The sequence below is a fragment of the Magallana gigas genome, chromosome 4 (assembly GCF_963853765.1).
Source record: "Magallana gigas chromosome 4, xbMagGiga1.1, whole genome shotgun sequence".
NCBI classification, from domain to species: domain Eukaryota; kingdom Metazoa; phylum Mollusca; class Bivalvia; order Ostreida; family Ostreidae; genus Magallana; species Magallana gigas.
The window spans coordinates 46044895-46054006 of record NC_088856.1 but is presented as its reverse complement, the minus strand read 5'-3'; the positions used below and the strand labels follow the sequence as shown (position 1 = coordinate 46054006).

The 9112-nt window shown below is 30.0% G+C and overlaps 1 long non-coding RNA gene across 1 annotated transcript; it reads right to left on the bottom strand.

Moving 5' to 3' along the window:
* Positions 1 to 952: 952 nt before the first annotated feature.
* On the bottom strand, positions 953 to 3913 carry LOC117680510 (uncharacterized). Its single transcript, XR_010712620.1, has 5 exons — positions 3781 to 3913; positions 3499 to 3590; positions 3234 to 3336; positions 2827 to 2951; positions 953 to 1170 (listed from the first exon to the last, which is right to left on the bottom strand). It is a non-coding gene; the product is annotated as an uncharacterized lncRNA (long non-coding RNA).
* Positions 3914 to 9112: the final 5199 nt, after the last annotated feature.

The following is a 9112-nucleotide window of genomic DNA, read 5'->3' as shown; positions in this document are numbered from 1 at the left end:
AAACATAAGTATGAATTCAATTCATTATATTTCATAAGCACTGTGTGTTCTAATGAGTTAATGGGTAATTAAAAACCTGAATAAATAAAGATAACTTTTTTTTCACTAATAACTATTGGAGTTAGATTAGAAAACATTAAATTTGCAGTAGGTAATCATGTTTTCCATTCGCAAACAAAATTTAAACATGACATTGTTTACTCTTTTTCACTGAGGGTTAAGTAAGCCAGTCATGAAATGGTGAAAAATAAAATCTTTCAAAAAAAATTAAAAATCAGAAATCGTAATGAAATAACAGCTTACAAATTTTAGCGAATGCCTCTCCTCCTAATGCCCTTAGTATTCACATAAATAACGATAACACGTGACCTATTGATAAAAAGGAATCACTTTTCCTCTGCCACTTTTGGAGTTCTTACGATCGGTACATTTATTGTAACGAGCCAATGTCTAAATTTTAATTTTATGTAAACTATTTTTAATTAAGATCAAGATCACCCGTAACATTAATTTGTGTTGTCATGATATTTGATAAATGCTAGCGAAATGCCCCTAACGACTGATTATTTTCTTGTATTGTAACTATTCATAAATATATATAAATGGCGTGTAATTTTAAGGCTTCTAATAAAAATGGGTTCATAAAGATGTCTACTATTTTTAAGAGTTGTTCATATATTGTGATGTTTTGAAAACGCAATTTGATGGATTCTTTTAACATTATTATATACCAAACCTATTTATTTAAATGATACTCTGAATGTGGAATTATTTATTTGTCTCTAATTAAAACTAGTTTTGCATATATGTATATATGTACATTTCAAAGACAATTTTTTTTCTTAATTCCTATCTTAGATATACTAGTATATTACACGAATTGTGTCACGGTTATAACGAAATACTATATAAATTAAACTGACTAAACGAATAACCAAAATCCACTTCGATAGTGAACTTAATATGATTGTTTTATTTCAATGAAGAAGTCGCAGATCGAGAACCAAATCTTGAAATGTGTGAGCAGTATGGGTATCGCCAACTACAACTCCTTCCGTTAAAACTGCAAAAATTGTGCCTCCTGAAACAATCGCTGTTTGTTGTGATCAAACACTCGTTCCGTCTTGAAACTGAGCATTGAGGGTGATTTATGATGGTACAGTCCCTGACCTGTTCAAAACAAATATATTAATATACGATAAACAAACTTTACATTGCTAGATATGCATAAGATTATAATTGAAATAGGAATTGAACATATTAATGTTTTTTTCTTCCATAAATACACAATATGGAAATAAACCTATTAAACAAAATATATCATTAAAGATGTTCGTTTCTCTGTTTTGGAGTAACCAGTGTTGGTCACCTCTAGTCTAAAAATTCTGCATTATATATCAATTCTAGTGAAAAATTTAAATTTTGCAGTGCCAAATAAACCATATTGAGTAATAAAAGTTTAAAAAAAACAACATATAACGACTGTATTTTACAAAAAAAGATTTTCAGCAAGTATTAAAACTTAATAGTTTAAAAGTACAGTTACTTTAAGCTTTTTAATTTTTAGTCAAAACCAAACTTCCCGATATTTTGTGCAGTATGGTATCTTCATGTTGTTTTAAAAAGCACGTTGAAACACATTTTATATATTTCTATAGACATATTTTGGCATTATTATATAGATTATATTTCATAAAAGTCAAAACAAAATTATCTGAATTTTTTGACCTAAAATTAGCCGATTTCTCGCCATATCATAAATGTTTGAAACGTGTCTCCTACTCTTTCCTTTTGCATTAATCATTAGATTTATGCCCATTTGTATGCAAAAATTTGGAAGGATGGCATTATCAATATTTTTTCTTTACATAGTAATTCGATTGCTCGAAAGTTTTGTAACAATTTTAACAACTGCTCTTTTGTTAAATATGTACTTGCGTTTGAAGCCACCAGTTAAGTTTTTCATGTGTTCAACTTTATACTTTATTAAAATCATAATTAATTGATCAAGTAAAATATAAACGCATGTTTGATCTCTTTTTATAATCAATTTTCAGGCCAAATTTTACCAATGATTTCATTTTTTTTTGGGACCCCATATTTAAAATGAATTGGCTTGTGACACTGGTCCCCAATAAAATTGTTAATATATTTTAAGTCTCCACCCTTATATCTAAATGTTTTTTTAGATGATTGACATTACTTGAATAATTTCAGGTGCCATCATCCTTAAGCAATAAGAACTAAGTTTTGCGCCTTATTCCCTAATCAAAACATACAATATGGTTAATCATGTGGGATTTTTTTTTTAATATTTAACTTATCACTGTTTTGAGTTACTTGCCTAACCCAATAGGCAATGCTTTGACTATATCTAAATTTACCATAGTTTAAAAACCTTATGTAAAATTTGTGTTTAATTTGGCTCTTGTGAAGAGTTTTGTAACACCCCAATCTGTCTTCATTGTTTACCAATAATAAATCCCATCTGAGAAGGAAATAGTCTATTTTTGATAAATCTCAACCATTTACCCAGAGTTGTTTTTGTGCCACGTTTATTTAAATTTGGCAATTTTTTTTAAATGAAAGGGGTTAAGGTAAAACAGGTCCTCCCTTTAAACAAACTTTAAAGCCATCTACTCAAAGACGTTTTGTAAGAAATCGTGTTGAAATTTGCTAACTGCTTTCGCAGAAAAGGGAAATGTGAAAAGCTCTTAACAAGAAGATTTTGATCAGAATTGGTCATTTGGGCCTTTGGTAAAGATGATTAAAATTGAAATAAGTTTTTATTACGATATGATTCTTAGTTTGTCAAATAACACTTACATTACAGTAACAATTGTCTCCATAATAACCATATCTCAGTGCATTTCTCTGAACTTGGGTAAGTGAGGATATTTGAGGATTCCAACTACATAAATTTGCTCTCCATCTGTTATTTCGGATATCACCTGAAAAATATATGTATTGAATTCAGTATTTTTTCATTCAATTAATGATGATTGTTTATCAATTAAAGTATCATAGTGTATGTTTTACATCAAAAAAGTTTACAAAAGATCAGAATTTACTTAAACATTAAAGTATGTGTATTTCAAAACTAATATAATTCTTTTTTCAAAAAAGGCGCTATAAATCAATATTTTTATGCAATCTATCAAAAAACAATTCAAGTAAAATATAAATTCAGGAATGAGTAATCTTAAAAAATGAATTAAAATTGACATAATTACCAGCAATAATGTACTGACGACCAATCTGAAATGACACGCCACAGGAAGCACCGTGGCGAGCAGTGTATATTCGTTGTGATATACCACCTATTCGAGTTCCTCCCTAAAATATATGGAATAAAATATCAGAAATCAAAATAATCAAATCTATCATAAAGCCCTTCCGGCTTTATTGGATTTGACGACGCCCCGACCGAAAGTATTACTTCATTATACTCAAAAAATGATTCCTTATTTCTTAATTTGATATGGATAAAAATCATACCTTATAATGCCTATTTATTGTTACTGCATAGTATACATCATCAAAAGGTGAGGTGCCTGTTTCAACCCGCCTCCAAATCCTTGCACTAACAACTAAAATGGCGATCAATTTCATACGCTGAAAGTTATCTTTTGATTCTTTTTAATCTCCATGAAGCAATTGGTAAATTGGTGAATTTTCTCAAAGGAATACTATCTCCATTTTGAATTACAACAAAGAGTTACATGTAATTAGCTACTAGACAAATAACTCTAAAATAAAAGAAGATAATGGAATACCTACCGAAATCTGCGTTACAGAAATGTACTTGAGGATGTTGAAATACACATGAACAAGCTTCAGAATATACATACACGAAGGCCAAAACACAAATAATCGCAAGTGTTTTCATTATGGTTTTGTGCAGGGAGTGGTTTTTTTTAAGTTTAACAAATTTATATGCAAGTTGTGGACAGGGAAACCCATATTTCAAAATAAGATGCATTAGCATGAAATCACACTCAATCATTTCCGCTGATGAATTATTCTTGCAGTCTGTTTGCTTGTTGTTTGGCTTTTTTGAGGGTTTTTTTTTATTACAATAGAAAACGCAGTTTTTTTTGTTTTTATTTAAGAATATCTCCATCACTAACACACAAATACCCCAGATGTGTGTAAGGTAACTACAATATGTAGTCTGTTTTCTCATACCAGAATAATTAATTAGTATTTCAAATGTTATCATTCAATATTCCATATATTTTTTCAATGTATTGTATTGACAATGGTTTTCGAGGGGTGTCAATTTCAACTGTTATCCTCCCAAACAGGCACTATTTATTTTGTTATACTTAATGTCTTAATTTTTAAGAAAATTTTACTGCTTTTATATAGGAATAACGTGAATTCTACAGCGAACCGTACGCGCATAATTTTCGCGCATGTAAATTTTTTTAATGTTACCCGTTGCTAAGTGCGTTGCTAACGCTGAGGGTAATAGAAAATATTATTAACTGCGTCTTAACCAATCAGATTTCAGTATTTAACATGAAAGTATAACAATACTGATTGGAATTTTAAGAACAAAATCTAATTGCTTACTTGTCTACTTTTACAGTTAATAACAACAGGAATGGTTGTGTTATATTTAACACTCTAGAAATATTCTTTAAAGTTAATTTACAGACCCTTAAACGTGCTATTACACCTTTTAAAACGAACCGTGTAAGAAACATAACGTATAGTAAAACTAGCAAAATTAAACTTAACCTACAGTGCAAAATTCGGCATCGATAAATATGCAAAGCCGCCCAAAACGACTACAGAAGCGTATCGCGCGATGCAATAAGCGTGCATCTTCCATACACGGATTAAATGACCAATGTTGCTTATTGAAACCGAACGAAGATTAAATTGTTGCTAATTAACCAGATAAGATTAATATCAGTTGATTTACATAAAGAAACCGGATTAAATTATGTACACTATAACTCTGCAGTGTTTGTTTTTCAATGGATCATATACAAACAACTTTTTCCCCATTTCATAGATCTTCAATAATCCTTCAGTTATCTAAAAACGACCATGACGGGTTTCTAAAACTTAAAAGAAATGTCCACAATACATGGGATCACTATTTTGCAAGTTCAGATGACTGTGTACTTGTACTTAAATTTAAAAATACATCATTAATTTTCAGAGAAAGAGAGGGGGAGAGAGCGAGAGCTGTATCACTTCACTGTACGGGGATGCTGTTTGAAATAATATCAGGGCAAGTAAAGTGACGATATGAGGAAAATTAGCCGTCTCAATTAAATTGCAGGATTTAAATGCTATTTTTTTCGACTTAACATTTTTTAGTAATTTTGATAAATGGGATTTGATAGACGCAATACGCAGTTTTGTTTGTTTATTCACAACATCAGGTTAGATTGCTTTTCCACATGAATCAGAAATATCTCATTATATAAATAGGAAACGAAAGATGTTTGTCAAATTTATATTTGTCGAACAAACCAATAAATAAGAAAAATTTCTTGAATAAAGTAAGAGCGATTTTTTTCAATTAATTCATTGCTGCTTTTAAACAACAACCTCCCACCCTCTTTGAAATAGGAAATAATGATATGTGTTGATAACTTTTGAGATCCCCATCCCTAAACCATATTTATTTTTGCTCTTTGTGTCATTGCGAATCAAATGTTATTTAGGTTATGCCCCCTTTGAGACACCCGGACTTTCTAGAACTAGAAATAATAAAGTATTTTATCTTATTCATTTGTAGTGGATAACCCATGTGGGTAATTCCTAGCCTAATGATGAACCTGCTTTGTTTAGGAGACTTTACTTTTGTCCCAAATATATACAATATTTTGTTTGTCTCAAAAATTAAAAAGCAATTTCCAAAATCTTAATGTGCATCTAGTGAAAAATACCAATCAATTTTGCTAGTTATTAGCAAAATTATTGAACGCGATGTTTTAAATATTTTTTTGAATATTTATCCATAAATAATTTAATTAACAAAAGTCAATCTGGTTTTTGATCAAGTCATTCATGTGAAACTGCACTTAATTGTCTTACAGATAAGTGGTTGAAAAATATGAAGGATGGTAAACTTACTGGAGTTTTGTTCATTGACCTGCGCATTGCTTTTGATACAGTCAATCATAAAGTGTTTTTACACAAGCTTGCTTCTTTTGGAATTTGTCAAAATACTTTTAATTGGTTTCAGTCTTATCTTACAAATCGAAAGCAATGTGTTAGTTGGAGAGGTGTGTTATCTCATGAAAAAAGTATATCTTCCGGAGTCCCTCAGGGGTCAATTTTATTTTTTTATTCTATATATAAATGACTTTTCAAAATGGCTTAGACACACTTCGGTTACAATGTATCAAGACGACACATCACAGGACGTAAGTGACAAATCTATAGATACGATAGAAAAAAAAAACTCCAAGAAGAACTCGAGTTAGGTACGGAATGGATGATTAAAAATAAACTTAGTATAAATCTTCAAAAGACGCAGTGTACATGTATGCTTATTAGCACATCGAAAAGTTTGCAAAAATATAGAAATTTGAATATAAGTTTTAGTGGTGTACGAATTGAATTTGTGAAACAGGCTAAATTATGGGGGTTTATATAGATAATACCTTATCCTGGAATCCTCACATCGATCTTATTTCAAAGAAAATTTTAGGAAAACTTGCAGTGTTAAGGAGAGTAAACTATTTTATGCCACCGAATGCATTAGAGAAGGTTTTTAATATCATTGTGTTTCCACATTTTACTTATTGTTGTACTGTGTGGTGTAATGTAAACAACCAATTGTATTTAGATAAGTTGTTCAAACTGCAGAAAAAGGCCGCCAGAATATTGTTAAATGTACGTGATATTTTAACTCCTACTAGTTTTTTTTTTTTATTTTCTTGTTGATCATGGATGCCAATTAAGGATTATTTTATGTTTAGACAGGTGATTTTGTGTACAAGGCTTTACACAGCCAAACACCCGCTTATCTTTCGTGTGTTTCAATATACAAGATATGTTAATTGTCGCCAAACCAGATCAAATAATTTAATGTCAAACCTTTTATATTTACCACGTCCCAAAACAGAAAATTACAGACGTTCCTATAGTTACTCGTCGGCTTTTCTTTGGAACAAACTTTCCCAAAATGTCCGACACTCTACTTCAGTAAGTAATTTTAAATATGTGTATCTTCGGGAGTATTTTCAACAGAGCTGATATTTATTTAATAATATTTTTATTGGGGGTGGATGTCGATGATAAATATTTTATTTTAATCATTTATTGTTATAAATTTTCACTTGAATATTAGTTATTGATCCCTATGTAGCAAATAAGACTTCTGATCATATCTCAATAGATCATTTGTCAATAATGCAATATGTAATATGATTTTTTTTTTAAACCAAGAAATGAAAGTTCTAATTTAATGGGATTGAAGATAAACATCATAATGAAATACATAATAGATTACATACAATGTAATATATATAAAAAAGAAAAACAGACACCTATCAAAATTGACAACTTGCTACAGTCAATCGGGCAAATACTTGGTAAAAATTGAAAACGTTAAGGCCACGCCAACTTAAGTTGTACATGTACATGCAGAGCACGCAAAGCTTCTACAAAATGGGTAGCTATTTTCTTTTTATAACTGAATCGTAAAAAAGCAAATTGCACCTTTTAAACATCAAACATTAACTATGTAGAATCACGTTTCAGGGTCGGTATATTGATAATACGTAAAAGCATTTTTGGGAGTTGATTTTAATCAACTCTCCTATGCAGTCACTCTGTCAAACCGAAAGTGAAACAGTGTTTGAACCTAAGCACAAATCATCACCGCTGACAAGTCTTAGTTCTTGAATATAATACAAAAATCCGATGTAATGTATGCTGGAGCATTGTTTTTCAAGGAAACTTATATATAAACACTTTGAAAATAGTAAGATTTTATATAATACGAACAATTTAGATATTTATGTAGTCTCATGTATTCCTACGCCAGAGTTTTTAAATATAGTCTCGTTCAACCAAAAGCTCGGCTGTCTCTGTAAATCTCCGACAAACAGAGAGACTATCGTGCTTGTCGGAGATAAACGGAGACAGCTGAGCGTCTGGTTGAACGAGACTGGAGTTCAATATCAATAGTGCTTGGGTCCATACACTTTTTAGAATTGTTTCGATTACTAATACATAGTTTGAAATCTATCTTTAAATATTACACAACATGATTCATATGGGGTTTCTCTAAATTCTTGTCTGAAAAGTCTAATTAAAATTCATATTATAAAAAAGTGCGTAATTTAAATACAGACTAGAAACTAATTGCCACGCAAGAAATAAATCATAATCGATAAAATCAACTCCCGTCAGTACTTCAGTACTTTGATTTCTTTGTGTCATAAAGATATTAAAAACTCTATATCAAATTCAAAAAGATAGAATTGCAATGAATTAGGGGAATTTAACTGGTAGGTGTACAAAGAAATTATATTTAACATTAATTATTTCACTTTGGAAATAATGAATCACATTTTCACTTCCAAATATGTAAATAAATGCAAATAAAAACACTGTTTGTTTTAAAAATAGAGCAAAACAATGTTCTTAACGCCCTTATTACAAGATAGATTACGCCTTGGAAATATGCCCAGGTCTCTATTCTAAACAATGAAAAATTAATGTTTTTCTTATGTTGATTTAGAAACGGGAAATGAAAGGAAAGTTTGATGAATGAATGGCATCCGTCATCCTTAATTTCTAGGGTGACATTTGCACTAGACGTGTAAACAGATATTTCAGTGGTTTGAATGTATTTTGCATGCATAATATAAATAGTTTTCTTTATCAAACATTGTTTCTGTTCCATGTACCATTATCATACTATACTACATGTACTCCTCGTTGCTAACACAAAAACACAATCGTATTTATCTTCTAGTTATTGTTCAGTTAAGAAGATTTTTCCTAAATGCTAGATAATCTAATAATTTCGATTTTTATCAAGATTGACATTAAAAGATCATAAATGTATGAATACAATTTATATTATGAAATGTAAGAAAAAAAAGAATTTTTCATTCACCTTAATTTGTCA